The 19781-nt window shown below is 45.0% G+C and overlaps 1 protein-coding gene across 3 annotated transcripts in view; it reads right to left on the minus strand.

The window, feature by feature from the left end:
- PAG1 (phosphoprotein membrane anchor with glycosphingolipid microdomains 1) overlaps nt 1–19294 on the minus strand; it is a 485100-nt gene extending 465806 nt beyond the window's left edge. For 2 of the 3 annotated variants that reach the window (XM_086965928.1, XM_086965926.1), the window contains exon 1: nt 18965–19233. The gene's annotated coding sequence lies outside the window, so the exon portion shown is untranslated. Of the gene's footprint in view, nt 1–18964 lie in introns of all 3 variants that reach the window. The other variant, XM_086965925.1, reaches the window with a different exon arrangement.
- Nucleotides 19295–19781: the final 487 nt, after the last annotated feature.

Here is a 19781-nt window from a genome sequence, read left to right on the forward strand (position 1 = left end):
TTAATCAACAACTGGCTGCATAACCGCACGACGGACCAACTGAACTTAAAGGTGAACTCACCACATCCCTCTTCTTCATCCCAGTCATTGCTTATATCGTGGACTCCACCCAAGAGACTCAACCTTTGTAACCACATCTGGCCTGCTCCCATTAGTTCTGCGTGCTCTGCATCTCCTAGCAGTGATGTAACAAAACTTGAGGGGCCCACCCAGCAAAGCACATGGAGAGGGCCACAGGGCCCAGACAGGTCTCAGGTCAGGGCCCTGTCCCCCATGCACAGTGCCGCAAGTGGGCCCCTGAGCTCGGCGGCCACCCTGCTCCATGGAGGATGTGGGGTCTAATGTTACATCACTGTCTCCTAGGCCGCTTGCAAGCATCATATAGGTAGTCTTTCTGCAGAGTGTTTTTAATGAGCAGGTAACTGACAGTTTGGCTTTTCATAGGAGTGTCTCCCCGTTAGAAATGGTTGCGGTTGAGACACTTCCCCAGAGAGAAAGTGGTACAGTTCAGCCTTAGAGTCAAGTTTGACAAGCAAAATCATACTGTTGGTGAGCGTGGGTGTGAGCTAAGGCAGAAGCACCTTCACCTCGGAGTCATATCAAGATTAGCTGCCTCTTCGGGCCGATCATGATGGCTAAAGAAGGTAAATGAGGCTCTGGAAGAAAAGCATTGGAGAGCTGACAACTATCGAAGAGCTACAAGCATCATCAAAGTGCTTGGCTTCTGCCAGAAGCAATGGTCAGACGACATCTTCATGCCCATGAATAAAGATGGAGTTGGGTGTTTATCAGCCTGGGCTTTCAGTGATCATCAGGGATTAGCGTTCCGGTAGAGCACCGAAGACCATCTAAGCCTACAGACCACAGTTCAGATTTACAGTCAACTTGACATTTAATCAGATCATGGTGATGCCGTGATGGACAGTGTAGAAAGAGAACCAGGTAATTATGGCAAATCATTAAAATGTACTTTACATGGTGCTGGTTCCAGCCGTGATGAGTTAAGAGGAGCAAAAACTGCATATTTTATGCGCCGACGCGGCGCATGGACATGTTAATATGCCAACATGAGCAGAACAGTGCGTTTTAGCACCCTGATATAGGCCTGACTTTGCAGCCCCCTGTTAACTGTGACTGGATAGAATTTACTCATTGCTGAACTATATAGGGCCATTGCTTTAGGAGGCTGCATTAGGTAGGCAGAATATGTCACTACAGACGAGTTGATCCGTCATTTACTTAACCGAAGGTTGTTGACAGAATAAATGTTGCTTTTATTATTATTATGTTCTTATATAGCGCCTGATTCGACCCCCGAAGGGGTATCTCCGCACTTGCCTTGGGAACCCGTCCTGGCTTTTCCCTGTGAGATAGCCCCTACAGGGCATCCCCAAGGTGAAAGCCAGGGATCCCGCCACGGGAGGGCCGTTGTGGAGATTAAGCAAGCTTAATGCCCAGAGTTGCAGAGTGTGAACCCATGATTAGGTCAGGCACCGAAGCGAGAATTATCGAGTCCATGGACATTTGAGCTCAAGACCCTGCCGTGTTGGGAATTGAACCCTGGTCCTGGGTCTGACCTCTGCTTCAGGGTCTGCCTGCTCTAACCAGTGAGCCACACTTCTCCTCTTAATGGAAAACACCTTTATGAAGTGACATAAAAGCCTATTCTACGCCTCCTGCAAACAACAGGGCAACTGTTGGCACAATAGAGGAATTACTGACGTTCTGGCACTAAATGCCAAACTGCAAACTCGACAAACTACAAAATAAGAGAAAAAAAATAAATCTGAAAATAAAAAGTTCCTTCCCACGGGTGCAAAGCTAAAAAAAGGAAGTGTTTGCTTGCAAACCACAGACTCTTACCAAATGTACTGTAATAAGTACTTCAATAAAAACAAGTTCAAGTTAGTTGATGAAACACACAGACACTAGAAGAAAGAGATTTAGACATAAGTTACTAAGACTCAACATTCTGCCAAACTTACCTTAAACAAGAATTGTTCAAGCCAAAATGTCTGGCTCTAGCTGCCAGCCTTTTGGCTTTGTCAATGCTTATTTTGACATGATTTATGTAAAATGTATTGTTGGTGAAGCTACTGTGCCCTCTCCAAAAAATAGAACCATTATTTAACAGCCAAAAACAGTCTTGGTCCTCACACCACACATTGTCAGAGTAGTTTGTGGCACTGAAGAGAACTACTTTCTGCACGGAGGTGAAAGTGCAGACGGTAAGTTAGCCAAAGGTAGCAGCAGGCTGACCAGTTGCTCCTTGCTATATGCTGTAGAAGGCGGATGAAAAATGTGAATGACACAATAACAAACCAATAGTTGAAGAAGCCTGCCTGAAGTACCCCAATCCCCCTTCACACACATTCCCCAAGTATAATTTTGGTAAAATCAGACGTCCATGGCTAATGTCAGACAAAAAAGGTTGCATGCAGCACCACCCACAATATTCGATTGAAGCCACTGATGCTTAATGAGCACAAATTGTTTGCTTACAGTCATTTTCATGATCAGCTGTAATGGAACACAAAACACACATTTTCAGTGGGAAAGCAAACTGTTACGTTCAGCTAACAACTTAATTTGTAAGAGTTTTGCATCATATCTGAGATCGGGAACACATGTAATTGAAGAGCACGCAACGGTAGTAAAAACCAAACACATGTATGCAAAGTTAACTAGTCATGCCCTTAGATCACACAAGGGAGCTACCTTTAGACAGAAAGGATTATTCCTCGGAGGCAGACAGAAACCGCGGGAAATGCGAGGGGGCGTTGATCGCTCATGAATGAGAGCTCTGTACTGAGGTAATCAACTGAGAAATCATATGAAGACACCGTGATCCGACCTCGGCAGGCGACACAACTCGAGAAAGAAGAAAAACTGAGGGCATGACAAGCCGCAGGGATTGTTGGGATCGCCACAAACAAAGATAAACAGTTGCACCGAGAAGAACGACACTGCAAAATGGTCGGAAGGGCCCCATTTGACCTAAAAAATACTCGCCCCACGCAAATAGGAAAGCACTACATTGTGCAGCGTTAACCGAAATAGAGGCTATTCTTAAAAGGATTAGCCAGCCTCGGATGAATAAAGGGTCACTTTGAATGCACAATATTTTCCACAATAATGGACTCTGAAGGCATTAATAGCATTGCAAAGGGCAATGCCTACTAATGCCAACTTCAGCGGCTGAGCTCATAAAGATAGGGTCCCTACACTATGCATGTGAGGCCACATCAACACGGGGAGCCTCCATGCTGGACACGGCATTAAAATGGAATTATTAGAATTAGCATATTTTAGCAGCAAACGACATGATTTTTCAAAGCTGCCCTTTCCCGATTGGCTGCCTTTCCAGCTCAGAGGCAGAATTAACATTGATTGAATAAATCTTGAATTGTCGACCAATGCTCACTTGGCATATGTGGATAGTCATGGAGGCAAGCTTTGTTGTCCAAGTTGCATAGGTGGTCACGGACATTCATTTACCGGGGCACTATCAGACTGGCATGCGCAATGGATGCAGCACCGATATCGCTAGGCGACTGGCGATAGAGGACATTTGTCACATACTGGGCCACTGCAGAGCCTCTCAAACTCCAATTGACCCATCATGCAATTTATCATGGTTTCCTCTTTAATAAATGAATGAAAAAAGTTGGTTTTTGATGGTGGGAGTTAAGTCTGTTTTCCTTCGTACTATCAAGTCACTTTCAAAGGGCGAGGTGCGGGTAAGTGGATTCTCTGTCAGATTCACTTCCAGTTTGCACACCGATTCCACAGGGATCCTAGACATTGCTTAATTTGTGAAACAATAAGCACTGAGCCCAATGTTTTGTTTGAAAGCCCTTGGCTGGTGCTAGCGAAAGTCAAGGTTTTTTAGTCTTGATTCCACCTCATGCCTCTTTCATCCACCAACAGACACTTCCTGCCCCTTTATCTAACTCTTGCAAGTAATTCTTCACTTCTGCTTTCTATATTTGTAAAACATTTTCTGTCTTTCCCTCCCTTTTTCATTCCCCCTTTTGTGGTTTTCTCTCTTTCTTGCTCAGGGTGAAAGTCTGATGAGGAAAAATAAGTGCCAGTCTCAAATATTCAATCCCTGCGGGCTCCACCTGCAACAACGGACCCAAATTAAACACTAGGGATTCATCTAGTTAGCTGGGACAGTCAATTCTCGCAAGGAGCGGTGGAAGTCCTACTTGATTTATAAATTTGCTTTTGATTCTCCATTGCATCTGCACATTGGGCTCATTCCCAACCGCCGGCATCCCATCTAAGGGAAGATGTCCCAGCCCTCCTACCGAGCACAGAATCTATCAAAAAGGATGCCCATTCACTGGCAGATCAAGGTAATCCCAAACATGCTATTTTTTAAAAATAGGCGGGCTCAAGGTTTGGACTGCCCAGGTAAAACATTGGGCTTCACTTTGACCTGAGGTTTAAACTAAATCTTCATGGGTGGGTCACTGTGAGCATCCCAAATTTCAAATCTTTCACCTCCGCAAGTTTCGCATCAGCAGACCAGTCATTCAGGCACTGATCATTTCTTTGCTGGAATCTTCGAAAGCAAAGTTGGCTGGCATTCCAAAAACGTCTCTTACCCATCCCTAAGAAGTGCTGCATCCTAGTTGAGAGATCTCACTTCATAGTAGACAGAAGGTTAAAATTGTCTAGTCTATAAAACGAATTGCCTGGGGACACGCACATACCTTGCAAAAACCCTTACTGTCTCGGGGAGAGCTTGCAACAACAGGAGTAACTTCGGGACCCCACGATTTAAAATGTCTATGGTGATAATTCTGTCCCTTAAATCACCGGCTACAACAGTGTAGCATTCTTTATCAGTTTCTGTGGAATCAGAAAACAATTGCCTTTATTTCTGAAAATTGAAAACATGGCTTTTCAAAAATATATTTACATTTCTCTTTTTTACAAGAATAGGATTTCATTTTTAGTGTTCAAATATTATTTTTTTTAAAGTTTTTAATATTTGTGGCAACATTATTTTCTGCTTGTACGGTACTATGAGTCCATGGACACCTCAGAAAGAAATAGAAAATTAACACGTAGAAAATACTTGTAAGCACTTTGCAAACACTAACACGATGGCTAGCCTGGAGTCTGACATCACACCAGGTCTTTAGATCACAAACAGGTCACCTGATTTCCTGGGCGTTTATTATGATAAATTAAAGTGCAACACCATGGCATCATGCATATTAAGACTCTTTCAAAGCTTGTACACTCGGTTTAAGAGATATACTTTGGTATCCTGGCAGCATTAGTAGTGGTTGTATTCGCACAGAACTGGATATCAAGTGGGCTTGATTTGTAGGCAATTACTTTCAAGATGTTTTCATCAGTCACAGTATGGATAATTCTGCTGTGATCCTAGGTGTATGATGGGTAAATAATTCTTCTTGGACTCCTCTCTAGATTTTCACAGATCGCTGGGATTCCTAAAATGTTGGTGCTATTAGGCTTCCCCGTTGAAGAACTTCACAGGTAAGACATCTACCCCTACCAATGATCGATGATATGACACCCCTCTCTTCACATCCTTTCTATTGACAATAACTCAAGGATGCTTTGAGATAGGACAGAATGGCTACTCCAAAATACCTCATTTTTTCCTTGCTCACCTTCTCTATCGCTTTCTCCTTTCCTTTCCGGTTTACTTTACCTTTTCGCCCTTGACAATCTCTCAAGTACGACAGACCGTCTTCATCTATGCTTGTATGTCCCTATTATTTACTCCTCCTCCTAGCTAAACTGTAGAGATGTTAGACCTCCTACGACTTGTCACAGAAAGATCCGTTTTCATCTTCGCTATCTCACTGTTGCATGTCTTTGGATTAAAATGGATTTTTGAATCCTGGACAGAAAAGTAATGAAAAAAATGTAACCCACAAAGAAGAAGTAAACTTTGATTCAACTCAGTTTTGCTCACAATAGGATCTCTGGTTTGTGTTTTGTATCCATACATAATGTCCTGCCTCTTCTTAACTACAGGCTCTCCAGTCGCTAGTCGCTAGCTGCCATTTTAAAAAGCTTTACATGCCCTTCGAGGACGTGCAGGCGTCTGTTTCCCCAGATCAAGATAATCCCGTAGTGCCCAAACTGCACTTTCAATTCAGCCAATAAGCATTTGCTGCCCGCACTCATATTCAGAGCGAGCTTATGGAAAAGAGAGCATTTTGTCTTAGGTCCACTGCAGTACAACATGTTGCCAATATTACTTCACTGAATTGTTTGCATTTCCACAAACACACAAGTCTTACACATTTCACTCAGTCAATTAAATTCCATCTCTAATCACTGGTTTTATTATCAACATTTCGCTATTAATCTATACTTCTTCAGCTGTTAGGCCCAATAGCCTTTGGATGTAGGAGTACTATCAAGAGTACTCCAGCCCTACTACAATGTGGACGTGCCCTTGGCAGAGATGAGTGTAGCATGCAGATTTCATTAATTTTTCCTCATTTGAGTTAAAGCATTTTTAAAGTGCATACTATACCCATGTGATGTGGAATGGGGTTACATTGTAGCAGGGTTACATATCAAGCAACAGCATGCAGAACTGGAGGCGGTTCACTTGCATAGCTTACGAGGCCATACCAAAGAACACCTGATACAGCGGTGGGGCACACACGTAAGGGGTTTGGAAGAGGTTACTACATTTTCCTTTGCCACTAATTCATAGGCTCAGCTTCACACTTACGGTTAGAGTGACACTGCAAGGCCCAATCAGGCGGTGTTTTGTCACGTGCACTGTATATGTGACACCAGGCCTCCCAATTCGCTGGCATATTTGTGTCAGATCTTAATATTTTTGGGCCCTTCCGCTGGCCCCTGCATACCAGTGGCAATTCTTAACATTTTGGGCCATCTATGCTGATCCTAGAATATTGCTGACAATTATAGACGTTCTGGCACATCCTCTGCATGATGGTTTCCACACTGGGCAGAGTGCGGGTCCTGGTACATTGATGGTTACTTTTTGCATAATATGGCCATCACTGGAATAATGGTGCCAACCCTGAAAAAAAATGCCAGGCCCCTTACATACTGATGGTAGTTCTTGTATATTGGTTATATCTTTGACATTGCAAGGTGATACATGGGCATGCAATGCTGAATATGTCCATGTGTCTGCTACATATACGCTATTGATGAAAATTATAAATTGATATTAGGACACCAAACATTAATTTACCATATATGAAAAGGTGGTATTAGTTCATAACAAAAAAATACATTGTCTTAAATGATAAGCTCTTCTTTGGGGAATCAAGTTTATTGTTCCAAACTAATCGGGTACATTTAATAGCAAAATGTATGTATTTTCAAAAGCCAACGAGCTGATGTCTGAAGACAAAATGATTGCATTTAGAAATAAATCTGAACCTGTAAGGTTTTTGTTGTCAGAATACCATCGCTGCTGTACGAACCCATAAAATTAGTCGAGATCTGCTATGCGCTGCAAGAACAAGACGGTAATTTTATTTTATTTTTGCACCGTGGCACTCGAAGGTGTTCTCAGTAATATGGGTGGGAATCTACTTTACAGGAAGCAGGATGGAAATGTAATTAACTGAAAACTACGAGGGTATACAAATACTGTGGTAAATATTAGGGGGCAAGTGACATTTCATTTTTAGAGATACCCATATTACCTATGTTATTTTAGAAACTTTAGGGGAACTGGGCCCAAATAAACTCCACATTGCCTTTATTTTCCCCAAATTATCTTGGGGCAGGTGAACTTGCAACCCTCCTGTGGAAGGTTAGGTTGAATTAACACAGCATGAACATATTGGGATAGTTCATGAGTGCCCACTGGGGGCCTATTGCTCTTTAACAAATTTATGCTAAATATGTGGAATAAAATACACTAAACTACCCTGCGGAGGCTGTCTGGGCTCTCTCAATGAAACTTTAATGCTACAACTTTTGGAAGTTAGTAGGAGGCTATGGACATAGAATACTCTGAATAATTGATAGTAATTCACAATATATCTTGAAAGAAAACAAATTCTTCATTTTGGAGTTCACAGTTAGGCATACTACATGAAATCAAACAATATTATCAACAGAGCACGAGTGGCTATTCTTGACACCGAGTTTAAATATGAGGCACCAATTAATCAAACATGACTTGGTAATTAGAACTTTCATACTTATGAGCAGCTGAATTGGAAAACATAGATAGGTCTCCTTAAAAAGGATCTTTGCCCTTCAATTGTTTTTAAATAATTGATTGGTGAATTTAGACAAGACAATAAGTGGACATGTTTACACATAAGTAAACATACATGCATAGAAGAGACCAAACAGATATCCTGCAAAGAAGATGGAAAAAGTTATGACTCAGAAGTTAAATATAAAAAAGATTGGACAAGAGAGATTATGTGAAGAGTCTCTGCTGTGTCCAAGAAGCCTTTTACAGAGGAGGCAAGTATAGCCAGAAACAGGTCGCAGATGTCAGTCTGCGTATTAAATAAACTGTGAAAATACCTGTGTCTTAGGTGCAACCACGACAGCAAACTGTTTGGTATCTTAATAGCTGTGTTCATTGGCTATGGCGGCAAAAGAGTTTGCATGGGTACAAGTTTGTATTTTGTGTTCTACAGAGGTTTTAAAATTATATTCTTAATAAATAAATAACATTGTAGATTGATAGGCTATAGTGAGTCGAAATGGCACAAAGTCCTACCACCAATTTCCTAGAGGACGTAAAGATGGTGGTTCGACATTTGAAAATCCTGGCTAATCAAGCACAGCGCCAGTAGAGCCCCGGATCAATACAAAGCAAAGAAGAGAGAGATATTTCATTTCATGTGCAGGTGGAAAAATTGCTCCCACGCAGCTTTTTCGCAGATCCACCGCTGATGTTGCCAGCTGTGCACTAAACGTTTTACCAGCTGTGCACTTAATGTCATGAGCGGAAAAGTAGCTGTTTCATGCAAAAACTATCCTTTTGATACAATTTTCAACATTCTCTGTGCCTCGTCTGGATCTTTCATTATGAGGTCCATTTCCTCTCCTCGTCTTCACAGTCTCAACAGCTCAAGTCACTTTAGTTAGTCGTGTGTACTCTTTGTCCCTTAATTTCTTCTTCTTTTTTTCAATTGTTCTCTTTATTTTTAAGCCGGAAATGCCAATTGTTATACCAGTAACAGACAAGTCTATGTACAGCAACAAATCTATACAGGTACCATGAGAGCTGTTGGCAGGGGAATAGCTTCAGGGGCAGGGGGGAGAGGAGGAGCGGGGGTTCTTACACCCCCCTAATAAATAAATGTATTTTCCAATAAATATTTGGGTACAGTTCTTTCAGTTGGGTATGGCAAGATGGCTGTTGGACTTCACCGGGTTTTTTTGCATACACACACTCAAAAACGCACACAATTTTTAGGTTTCGCCTATTACCATTCGCTTGCGAATGGAATGGCGAAAATTCATGGGCTCGATCGAATAGTCAAACCACTGCGGTTTCCACTGCGGTTTCTTTACAGTGCATGTGAGGTCACGTGACCACAAAAGCGGGTCACGTGACCACACACGCACGAGCATCTCCCTAATCCGCCTGCCCCCACCAGGCTCTCCCGCCCCCATCCGGCTTCCCTCCGCGCATCTGCCTATCACACTTCTCCCCTCGCACGCATTCCCGCCCCCCCACCAGGCTCTCCCGCCCCCATCCGGCCCATCTGCCACCAGGCTCTCCCGCCCCCATCCGGCCCATCTGCCTATCACACTTCTCCCCTCGCACGCATTCCCGCCCCCCCACCAGGCTCTCCCGCCCCCATCCGGCCATTTGCTTTTTCGAGCCGAGCATGGCGGAATAGTCTTGCTTTCCCGGTTTTAGCTTCTTTTTCTTTCGTTTCTATTTTTCGATTCCCATCGTTTTCTCGTCATTCTATACCTTCCCGCCCCCCACCAGGCTCTCCCGTCCCCATCCGGCTTCCCTCCGCGCAGCCATCTGCCTGCCACACTTCTCCCCTATTCCCATCGTTTTCTTTATCCTCCTTTACACATTTCATCTGTTAACTCCTCTTACTCCCAGAACGTATTTCCTCTCTCCTTCCAGACTTCCTTTTCCTTCTGTTTCTCCATGGGCTGTACTCCCTCAGCTACACACACGCCCTATATTGATTATTCTCCCCTACCTCACATTTCATTTGCTTTGTCGTCTTACGTTTTGCCTTTTGTTTTTTCTCTACCTCACGGTCTTTCCATGTTACAGTCTCTTTTAACCTCTCGCATTACCTTTCACGCTTCATCTGGCTTCCCTCCTGACTTGCGCAATTGGTGGGGGTAAGGAGAAACGCGCAGAAAGTATATTCCCCTGTGCCTGGCAACCTAGCTGGCTACGGGTACTCAACTTAATTAATCCTAGGGCACTGGCACACCCTGCGATGTACGCGTGAGCTTTTTTTTTCACAGTTCGAGCAGAATTTAAGCAACGCACTCGCGTTATTGGCGTAGGGGCTGAGCCGGTGCAAGCTTGGTTGCGCTTTTCACTGACATTCTTTCTGCCCTTGTATTACAGGCTAAGTGCTGGTTCTCATTCCTTGGTGCCGGTGAGGGCATTTGATGCCAATTCTGCACGCTACCAAATAGGGTGCCAGGTTGCAAACAGGATCATGTTTGGTAGCTGATCCGGTGACCTTCACAAGGGCCTGCTCCAAGGCCTATTGTGTGTGGCCACGTGGTAGCAGCACTTGGCCCACAGCCCACTGACTGCTGCCCTGCTCACTGTGGGGAAATCAATCTGCTTTGCATTCCTGTTTTTTGAAGACCTAGACGTTTAGGCCAGGCGTTAGCCAAGGCCTTTTGATTTGATTCAAATTATATGTATAATGTACATAGGCAGACTTTCAGTCCCCGCCTTTCGTCCATTGCTCGGTTATTTTGTCATTCACATATCTCCTCCACCCACTACAGCATACAGCACGAGGCAGTGGGTCAGCTCGCTTCAGCCATTTGCTAATTTCTCTGTGAGAGGCAGCATTTTGTTCTTTTGCAAGGAGCACATCCCCATGGGTAGTATACTAGTGTCTTTCACTACTAGGGCAAAGTATGCTTTTTGACACTAAAAACAGTTTTGGTTTCAGAAAATTGTATTTTTTTTTAAATTTAGCTTGTTTCTGTGTGTGGTGAATTAAGTTTCCACTGATGCTACCTAGACTGCGCATCTCCCTAATCCGCCTCCTCCCCTCGCTCGCATTCCCGCCCCCCCCCCACCAGGCTCTCCCGCCCCCATCCGGCTTCCCTCCGGCCATTTGCCAGCATACACTCTCCAAGCGCATCGCGCTTTCGCACGCAGGCTAACCCTGCTAACTCTTTACCCTCTGTTCTGCGAGCCCTACTTTCTCTCTTCACTCATCTCTTACCTCTCTCCCCTCTCTCGCGTTGGCCTTTAACCCCAGCCCTTCTTGCCCTTTCCCCCACTCTACTCAGCCCCCTTCCTTCTCTCTGTTTTGGGTTGTTTCGTTATTTCTAGTTTAAATTGCTTCCTACTGGAAATCATGTTTTCTGGTTGATAAATGAATATGTGCCAACGGTGAGTTTTAAAGTTGTAGGTACTCGGGGCCTCCTGGGCCAATGTACAATAAAAATATGTGCCCAAGATCACATTCCCATAGGTTTTTCCTGCAGAGAAATGGGGAGCTGCTCAGGGTTACACCACAAGGCTGGTCTTTAACTCGTCTAGCATCGCCGGCTCTGGCCTTATTCTCGCGATGTCTGGAGCCCCCAAGCCGCGCGCATCTCGATGGGCACTTGACCAGTCTAATGGTTTCTTCTGGCACAGATCACCTTTGTTGCTGACCCGGGGCAAATAACCTCGTGAAAAGATAAAGAAAACATAGTTGTCAAAATGATTCATGCCTGAATGTTCAGCGAGCACCACTAAGCATGCTGGGGCTTGTAGTTTCGCCATGTTCACTCAAGGGTATGCAACAAGTTCTTTCAAGGTTCGAATGGTTACTTGCGTTCTATTGGTGGCACAAATTTCATAAATGTCTGAAAGCCAAACCCATGACTTGGGACAGGTTGACGGATGTGAAAACTTCTAGAACTGTACTGTACTACAAAAAAAAGTAAAAAATTAAGTTTGATATATTTTGCGCAACTTTTGCTTCCATATAATACATACATTCTTTGGTGGTCGCACTGCACAAACTTTTTGCATGCATTGTAAAATGGGAAGTGGTATGGGTGAGGACGCTGTGCAACTTCACTTTTTGGTAACGTAGCGCAGACCAAGATTAGGATGGAAGCGGTATGCGTGAGGAGGTGTGACACCGGCAACAGAAAGCGTGCTCTGTGGTCTTGCTGATGCTTGTGCAAATGGCACATACATACAGCACTTGCTTTTAATGTCTTGCTGATTCGTGGCACTTTACTCAACAGGTTCAATTGCCACCCAATTCCGTGGCAGTTTGTATATTCTGTAATAAAAGTTATGCATCCCATTCCACAGACACAAACTGCAAGCGAAGAGTAGTTTGCATGTTCTCCCTTTATGGCAGCTTCCATGTTAGTCTGGAGCTTATTTCTGTGCGGCTGGCGCACTGCGTTCGGGTTGTTAAATAGTTCTCTGTAGTTTGCACTTAGCAGCCATTCTGACATAGGTTTCCGCACAGCTTCAAACGGGTGAGTAACATTCACAGATACTTTGCCATTCAATATGATGGTTTTCCAAGCCCTCGAAAAAGCCAGGAATGGATGAGAGTTTACCCAATCACACAAGGCCACTTGGCAGATGTGATAATAAAGATAACAACGAAAATAATAGCAATAACGTGTTTTGTGTGTAACTTACTCACAAGTCTTGTGGTTTCAGAGTGTGTATGTCAATCGTGTGTTCAACCAATAAACTAGCATATGGCAGGGTAACAGGGCCACCAGTACACAGTTCTGAGATTAACAAGCACTGGCGTTGCCAATAGGTTTCGCATTTTGAAAGTTGGAGCTATTGGTTTTGTAAATAACATTTTATATTTATATATCGTTATTGGCATTGTCAATAACAATATATAAATATAAAATGTCATTTACAAAACCAATAGCTCCAACTTTCAAAATGCGAAACCTATTGGCAACGCCAGTGCTTGTTCTCTATGTTTTGAAAATCCGCAAAAAGTACTCCTACAAATTCGCATTCCTTTCCATTTCTACTGCCCCTTAGGCCCCTCTCATGCATGCTTGTCCTTTAATTTATTTAAACATTAGATGGCAGTGTGATTGTCAAGCAATCTGAAGCTCACATCCCCCCCAATCTTACTGACCAAGCTACAACCCTGGCTGTTGGCAAGAAGACAAAAATGCCCCACCAAATCAACTGTTGGCACAAGCCTCGTCTCCCGAGAATCAGGAGCTTCTCTAAGGAGAAACAGACAAAACTTTGTAAAAGAGCCATCCATATGGATGTACCAATGGATGCCAGGGCATTCTCAAATTTGGGCTCCTGCCAGCCTCATCCAATTATCATATGAATCCATCCAAACCTAGACAAAAGAACTTCAAAAGATGTCAACCGTGCATCACTGCGTGCAGGGTGAAGGGTGCATCTTTCGCCCCACCTCTGCAAATGTATTTAAAATTTAAGAAAGTATTTGCTTAGAAAGCATTGGGGCCAACTGACTTGAGAAACACATGGCTCCTTCCTTAGGTGACATTGGGCGGTGGTGCCCCTGCTTACAGTAATATTTCTTTTGACTGCCACGTAGATAGGCGCACAAAGGTAATGGAATGAAAAGCCACTCGCATGTGATATAATATTGTGCAGCACATAGTGTCACTATGCACTGCACCACTGACTGCAATAACCTCAGTACCTGCGAGATAACTCTTGTGCAATCAGAGGTTTGGGGGCATAGAGGTAGTATTGACAGTTCAGTATTCCTGCATGTTCCTTAATGATGGAGGGTGACTGGAGATGGCCTCTTCTACACTGAAACCTTGCTTTCATGTAAGGCACAAGTTCAACTCAACATTAACAGTGTATAAGCAGTGCGCTCTAATCACTGTTGTTGGAGCACCATGCATTGCTACAGCAAAAAAGCGGACACTCAGATAATCTTCTCAGGTACTGGAGCGCCAACTTAAGCGGGCTCCAGGTAACTTTACATAGGCTATATTGTAGTATATAATCCCATGCTCCTCCCTTGAAATTCAAGGGTGTTTTTCATTTCTACCTAAATAGGCAGGGATCTATAGCCATAATTTTCACGAAGACTCTATGCTATCTTTTTAGAAAATGGTGCCAGATATCACGGAGATGTTCTGTGTTATTCCTCACATGCAGTACCTAAATTAATTTTCATCTTCATCGCCAAAGAACATTTGTAAGCAGCCAAGGGACTCAACAAATTCCCTCCTCCTCAGGCATTTGGTTCCTAGCCAAAGGCACAACGTACCCATGAGAAGTCAGCTTAAAACTGGGTTTACGCACAAGATCCCATAGAGAGTGCACCTGTCGGCTCAACGAGTGTGAAATCCTTCTTCAACCTGCCAAAAAATACTGCATGGTCTAAGTCACGCCCAATGCTATGCACCCGATCTCTGGCTACTGATCAGAGAACGGTGCTTCTGGGATAGAGGCTAGAAGAAGGAGGCAGAGATGAGCATAAGGGCATAGACGTGGGAAGTGTGTACAGGGACATCATTAAAAAGCAATCATATGAGAAACCGAAGCTGAACGTGGAGAAGCAAATGACAAAGAAAAGCAACAACAGACCAAAAATGCTGGGAAGACAAATAAAACATAAAAACAAACTTTGTGGGAAACAGTTAGCAAAGGCATGTTTTACTACTTTTGGGCTTACATTCTGTATCGTGATTTTTGGAAAAGAAGCCAATATAACTCTGGGCGTGTTATTTACATACATGTTCCTGCTTTAAACATTCAGTAAATGAGGACCACAAAATTAAGCAACATACAAACAAGCAATCCTGTACATAAATTCCCTTACAGCATGTTGGCTTCTATATCACACTGCATATTCGGCGAACAGAAAGCTTTGCAGTCATATTAACATCAGGGAAGCCCAATCACAAACTGAGAACTGTGCAGCCTACCAAGGTTAACGAAGCCTAACACATACTAAGAGCTGCATAACCTGGAATGACAAAGAAGCCCAATCACAGAAGGAATTCTGCCTGACATACCAAATGTCAAGGAAGTCAATCACAAAATTGAGATCTTTGAGACATTACAAATGACAATGAAGCCCAATCACAAAGTAAAATCTGAAGAACATACCAAACGTCAACTAATGCCAATCACAAACCAAGATCTTCACGATTTAACACATGATAAGGAAACCCAATCACAAATCTCTTCATCACATTTTGACATAAGTGGGCTGAAGAGTCAATGTGATCCTGTTTACAAACTGAATTTGTTATATCGGAGTAGCATATAGGAATATAGATGGGTAGCGGTCAACAATGAGGACATTTATCACTGAGTGGTTCTGAGTGAAAACATAGACAACAAAAACCAAAGTGGAATTGTTCACGGATATTCTTTTATTTATGGACAATGACTTTTCCCGTCTGACAGGTCGTGTCATTTATCAGACAAAAGTATTATCTGAAGGTCTTTTATGGAAAAAGTACTTTGCTTCGAGGGCTTACATCCTTTAGTTTTTGCTATGGCGGAGCTTCTTTGCTTCGTTGAGGCACTGCTTGGTTACATGTTCTTTCTTTGAGAAGGAATGTTTTTTCACTGCTGTGAAATCTGAGTAGTGAATTGTTGTATTTTGAAATGCATTGTTGATAACCATTTATGGGACTCACACATGTAAATGTACAGAATTATAGAGGGACAGGTTTTTGCCCACTGACACTAAGAATGTGCTGTCCTCTACTAAGGTTTGATTCTGCTGCCCAGTCTTCAACTAGAGATCACTGGCTGCAATTTGAAGAGAGGGCAGGGTTCGCCTGCAGGTTGGTGGAGTGTACTACTGCACCCGCTGGCAGAGGAATGTCTGGGTGGGGGGGGGTTCATGAAACCCCCAGAACCTCTCCCAAGGAGAGTCCTTGGGGGAAGCACTTACAATATACCATCTTTAAATTGGCCACAGAGATTCTCCTGAGAGCTTCTTTGACATGGTGCCCATGTCATCTGGGTGCACTGTCACTGTGCACTGTCAAAGAGTTCCCTCATTTTGAACGCACCTTGTGATCCTGCTATCTATGTTATAGCTAGGGCCGCGCAAGTTTTGGCAGTCCCTTCTGTAATACCAAAGTGCACTGTGGGGGCCAGCAAAAGCTGTATACACTGTTTGAGCCCCCAGAGCGCTTCGTATAATACAGCCCCTGGTGTTCTGACATCTCTCCACCACCACCCCCCTTCTTCCTTCCTTTAAAACCTAAAACATGCATCATGTCCTCCCCTTCCCCACTTTCCTCTTTAGCTAAATCCATTCCCACATATTGAAAGTATAATTAGTGATCAAAAACCTGCCCCACACACCTCTGGAATGGAGTCTCTATCTTCCTGGGGGGGGGATCATGTTTTGTGACCGCTGTGGGAGTGTGTATAACAGGGGCCAGGCTGGCAGCTTCCCCATCAGAGTGGCTTCAGTGGATGGCATAGGTCCTTCCACACCCGCAGGTCGGTGTGGGGTCCCGGAGGCAGAGGAAGGAGTTGGTGAGGATGCAAAGAGTCACCACTATTTCACCACATCTCCCAGGTCTGTGGGGACAGGGGTGAGGCAGAAGAAGGCCAGGGAAGTGACTGCGTCACGGTCTCTGCTGTTAGGTCACTACAGTGTATTGCAGGGATTTCAAGCCTTAATTTGGGTTAACATTATCCTATGGAATCCATTTCCAACATATTTAGCCAATAGCTTGTAAGGATAGAACTAACGCTTCAAGACCAAATTTTGGATTGGATGGTAATAGAAAATCCTCTAATTTCTGAGGAGAATCAACTAATGAATGTCATCCACCACAGAAAAAACGTGGAGGAAATTTCACTGGTGGATTGATTTTCTTCTTATTTTAGCTTTTTTCAGAAATCTGAGGAATTTCCATTCGCATCAAGCCCCGAATCAAGCCCTTAGCATTCAGTATTTATAATTCTCCAGCGTGGATATAGGTTTAACTCTTCAAAACACAAAGATCGCACGCAAGATGAGCTTACGGTTCAGGGCCGTGTGGTTTTGTCCCCAGAGACAGCCTAAATAGAGAACGAGATCTCACCACGGCAGAAATGTGGGACAGATTTGATACAAAAGGCTCGAGCTCAGCAGGTAAATTTTGCTAATGTGGTCATGGGCTAGTCTGGCCCTGTCTCACAATCACTGCCCACTGTATAATAAAACATCCAAGCATGGGAAAGCTCCCTTTTAAAAATGCAGCTTTGCCACCGCTGATGACAACATAGGAATTGGCAATGTCAGATGCAAAAAGTAATATAGGGGTGGATCCGGTCTGCGCACCCACGATACACGAAACGAGCATTTGAGAACAAGTAGCACGTGACAGCCAACGTTTCTTTGGGACTCAGTCCAGGGAGAAAGATCTGGTCCATATGGGAATTGAATTACTGACACATTTTTTATATCCGAACCCTTTCCTTTCAGCCATCTGTTGTATTTCCAGTCAGCCTCACGTGGTCGATGATTGCTTTCATGGTACGTCAGTATTTAATCCGATCACGTCACATGACAGCGCATATCAATAGCGCTTAAACCCGCGTGGGTTACTAATCACTTTCTAGTCTGGGCGTACCGTGATCGGAAATGCACCCTGCCGATTTCCGGCCGAATATTTGTCAACACAAAGAGGGTGCTGTTCCCTTGCTGAGAACAAACTGTCGACTAGCTGCATCGGCACCGGCATGGACTGAAATGTCCACGCTGCTGAAGGAGGAGGGGGGGGGGCGGTGTAGTGATCTGTCTATGCCACAGCGGGCCTGGCACCTGTCATCGTTTTTCAAGTGCGACTCGTCTGTGTTGGTTGACATTCCACCCGTCTGGCATCAGCCTGTATATACTCTCTTTAGTTGTGTGACCTGAGGAGGCCATGGCTGTAGACTTTGTGTAAAATGATTTCTTATCCCAAGTCCACACAATAAGTGTGAATTTACACCAAGATACTTTATCGATAAATCAGAGGCACTTCCGGACAAGGCGGCTGAGCTTTCAATATGGGAGCCCTGAGAGACGGTAGGTACCTGCACCAGTACTTTAAGAGGAAATATAGAAGTGCAGGTATTCGCTCTTTAGAGTACCTGTCTGCTTCTGTGAGGTGCCTTTACTCTCCCATTAAATGAAGTGCAGAGAAATGCAGGAACTCTCCCATTCAAAATAAATAGTGCCGCACATTTAAAGCACTGACCTGCATTACTGCTGCCACCCTTTCCATGCACCAGAAGTAGACAGTACCCTGCCACCTTCAGTCCAACATGGTTGTCACCAGGACTCTTCCTGCAAGCAGCAGGTGTCGTGCAACTCAAAGGCTTGCTCAAGTTTTGCAAAGCAATGGCACACGAGTTTCTACAGAAGAGGGGAGCGTCTCCGCGCCTGGAATCTCCTTATGCATAAAGCAACGCAAAACACGCACCAAAGGGGAAGGGTCCACTAACGTCCAAAATGTCCATTTGTACACCCCAGTGAAGATGCGTCAGACGACCAGGCAGCGGCATAGAGCACCTGTCATGGGATGGCCATTTCACCATGCACCCGAATTGAAGGTCAGCTGCACTGGTGAGACTGGGATTTTGGCACTGAGGTCTGACACCACAACCCCCTCCCCAGTCTTCTCCCCAGCCCTCTCCCCTCCCCTCTCCACCCATCATCGCGGGAAAGAGCGCAGGCAGCATCCCAGACGGATAGAGAAATAGAGGCAAAGTCAATAGGGAGTGGTGGCGAGGGCGCTGTACGCGTCGCGCTGTCCAGTATGCGTGACACCTCGGGGTCCTACTCACCAGCAGCGGGGTCCCGCGGGAGCAGCAGCGGCCGGCGCGGGCTCTCAGCGGACCAGTGGAGGCAGCCCAGAGGGAGCCGCGCTTCTCCCGCTCCCGAGCCGGCGCCGCAGCCCTCGGAGGCGGCGCGGCGGACTGCACGGCGGGCACCGGAGGCACAGGGCGAGAAGGAGCCTCCCTCACCTCCGCAGCCCGAGTGATAACGGGACGCGCTGCTGCCACTGCCGCCGATGCCCCCTCGCTCCTCCCCCGCCTCCCGGGCAGCGCCGCCGCGGCCTGCAGCCCCCGCCTCCTTCTGCTGCATATTCAGTGGCGGCCGCCGCGGGGAGGGGCGAGCTGCGAGCGAGGAGGCCTGCCACTGCCCCCGCCGGCCGAGCGAGCGCCCCCGCCCGAGGAGACCAGAGCCATACACGCGCACAGGCAGAGCACGTGTGCGGGTGGAGAGCGCTGCTCCTCACCAGCCTCAGGCGGGCTGTATCGTGAGGGCGCACATTACTCCTCTGCTAGGGCATCTGTGGGATGGGCACCTCACCCCATGGCATCAGAGTATCGAGTTCAATCATGTTTGACAGCCTAATCCCTCGTGCATGTTGCCGTGGATTGGTGCGGACGAGCTAATTCGTCTAACAGCCCATACATTATAAATCTGCTGTCCGGGTTATTTTTTTTAGTTATTCACTTTTTGCGCAGCGCTTTCAAGGCCCTAGTCCTTCAGAGGTCGTAACAGAGGCAATAATTGACCAAATAATAGTTTGAACAGGTAGGGAAGTATCCCATGTAATGGTGTAAGGTTTTGGGGACCAGGCCTTTGCTGATCGCT

This window comes from Lissotriton vulgaris, chromosome 4_1, assembly GCF_964263255.1.
Source record: "Lissotriton vulgaris chromosome 4_1, aLisVul1.2, whole genome shotgun sequence".
NCBI classification, from domain to species: Eukaryota; Metazoa; Chordata; class Amphibia; order Caudata; family Salamandridae; genus Lissotriton; species Lissotriton vulgaris.